This window comes from Ixodes scapularis, unplaced genomic scaffold (assembly GCF_016920785.2).
Source record: "Ixodes scapularis isolate PalLabHiFi unplaced genomic scaffold, ASM1692078v2 PGA_scaffold12__126_contigs__length_90152505, whole genome shotgun sequence".
NCBI classification, from domain to species: Eukaryota; Metazoa; Arthropoda; class Arachnida; order Ixodida; family Ixodidae; genus Ixodes; species Ixodes scapularis.
The window spans coordinates 40,201,603-40,204,012 of record NW_024609838.1 but is presented as its reverse complement, the minus strand read 5'-3'; the positions used below and the strand labels follow the sequence as shown (position 1 = coordinate 40,204,012).

The window sequence follows — 2,410 nt, the reverse complement described above, 5'->3', positions numbered from 1 at the left end:
GTGCCAGACATGGCAAATGAGTTTGAACCAAGAAAAATGTGTCTCTATGACAAAAACCCACAAAAAGACTCCTTTGCTTTTTTCATACCGCTTAGAAAAGTTTCTTCTGCAACAGGTTTCATATTTTAAGTACCTTGATGTCAATATTACTTCTGACCTCAGATGGAATGCCCGCATGGACTTGCTGTGTCAGAAAGCGATGTTTAAACTTTGGTATCTTAGACTAACTTAAAACATTCTACATCAGCAACAAAGTTAACGGCTCACTAGACACTCGAAAGACCCGTTTTAGAATATTCCGATATTATTTGGGATCCGCACACGTCATCAAACATAAACAAACTCGAAAGAATACAAAAGAAATCCCTTAGATTAATTTACAACAAATATAAAAGGCTAGATTTCTTAAGTACACTTTACGGTATAGCAGACATCCAGTCCCTTCAGACACGCAGGAAAATTAATAGACTCAATTTCTTATACACTCTGATCAACGATGGCTTCAGAAATTAGAATACAGAAGTCACGCTATGTCTCTCTGAAATCCACGAGAAGCACACGAAACTATCGAAGCTCATCATTTGAGAAAATTAGTGTCATAATGACTGCTTCAAATTTTCATTTTTTCCTTGCACCGTAAAAGAATGGAATGAATTACCTTTTGACATTATAAGAGCAGCATTTCACAATCATTTAAAGAATCGCTCTTTTCATTGTATAAATGAACCTCATGTTATTGTGATCTAAAAGTCTTCAATTCTCATGTTTAGGTCTGACTGGTGTGTCATCTCTTCACTGCTCTAATGTTTATTTTTTTCTTTTTTTTCTAGGCATTGCACGTTTGTGTGTGGTAGGTGACGACTTCTGACCGAGCATTCTCTTGCTATTGGGGCTACGTTTTGTTGTATTAGCATTCTGTGAACTATAAATTCTGGTTTCCTGTTAGTAACTTGGTCGCTGACTAACCCTTTATTACCAAGGGGTCCCTTCAACAGTTTTCTTTTGAAAACTTTGGGACCCCCGTCTGAATAAGTGTAATTATCTAACATCTTGTGTACAAATAAACACATTTTTTTACAGTTGTGAAAAAGCCACAATGTCTCTTATGTTATTCCTAAGACGACTTGAAGGCGAAAGCTCAAGCACCGATGTAAATGTGATAGCGAACCTCCAAAGACAGTGCGCTCTCTGACGACGCGCTACTGACGCACTTCTGGCGCCGTTTCATTGTCTCACTCAGATCGTGGCGTCGCCTGTGGTACCGGTGATAGCGAACCTCTGAAGACAGCGCGCTCTCTGACGACGCGCTTTTGACGCACTTCTGGCGTGTTTTCCTCGTTTTCGTGTTGTCGACGTGTTTTCGATCAAGGACTTTGAAGCTCGACTGAACGATGTGGACTCAAGGTCGACTGAACGTAATAAACGCCTTAATAACTTTGTCGCACTGATATCTCTTATATTGCACCTTTCCCCCGGTGCTGCGATGCCTTCCGTGAGAAGGCAGTAGTATCTGTAAATAAATCAATAAAATAAAATTGTTGTTTTATTATGTTTGACCGGGCAACGTGTCGGGGGTGTAGCTCAGTGGTAGAGCGCTCGCTTCGCATGTGAGAGGCCCCGGGTTCGAACCCCGGCACCTCCAGGAAAGTATTTTAATTACTTATTGGTCAGTATTTTATCACAGCGGTCGGACAGATGCATATCCACCTCTGACAGCTCCGTGGCAGGTCCATTTTTTAAAGCTTCCGATGTAGATTATGGGTGAAGTAAGACGTACCCTGAGTAAAAGAATATCGGGGGTGTAGCTCAGTGGTAGAGCGTTCGCTTTGCATGTGAAAGGCCCCGGGTTCGATCCCCGGCACCTCCACTTATTTTTGCCAGCTGACTTCTTCGGTCAAAGATTTCATTTTTATTTTTAGTTGTTTTTATTTTTTGTACGTAACAAAAAAAGAAAAATAATAAACGTAAAAGGCTGTTTGATGGGGTCTGGGGCCCGTTAGGAGTTTAGCAGCAGGGGAAGTTTTTCGATATTGGCCTCAAGATAGACCTAGAGGTGGCGCTACTGTCGCGCTACCATCATCATCAAAGCGGGGATGATGATCAAACGGCCGCCCCATAGGCTCTCTACGTTCACGCGCGAGACGGCGTAGATTCTTGCGTTTGTTTTGTCATAGTGTCGGTGGAAAAACAATTTTAGCGACAAATGGTGCGGTACAGTCCGGTGCTTCAGTGAAGATCGAATTGTGTTACCAGTGTACGGCCTAAATTTAAATAATCGCTCGTGTGGATGCGTCGTCTGCTCTAGGCAGACGTTGGGAAGCATGGATCACCACGACGGATGCCTGTCTTTGGGTGATTTGCACTATTTATGGATTTGCATATTTATGTTTTTTTAAATCTGTTGACCAGC

At 42.1% G+C, this 2,410-nt stretch overlaps 2 non-coding genes across 2 annotated transcripts; both read left to right on the top strand.

Moving 5' to 3' along the window:
* The first annotated feature begins 1,570 nt into the window (after positions 1–1,570).
* Trnaa-cgc lies at positions 1,571–1,642 on the top strand. The gene has a single exon. It is a non-coding gene; the product is annotated as a tRNA-Ala (tRNA).
* A 153-nt stretch (positions 1,643–1,795) lies between these two features.
* Positions 1,796–1,867, top strand: Trnaa-ugc. Its single transcript has one exon. It is a non-coding gene; the product is annotated as a tRNA-Ala (tRNA).
* The last annotated feature ends 543 nt before the right edge of the window (positions 1,868–2,410 follow it).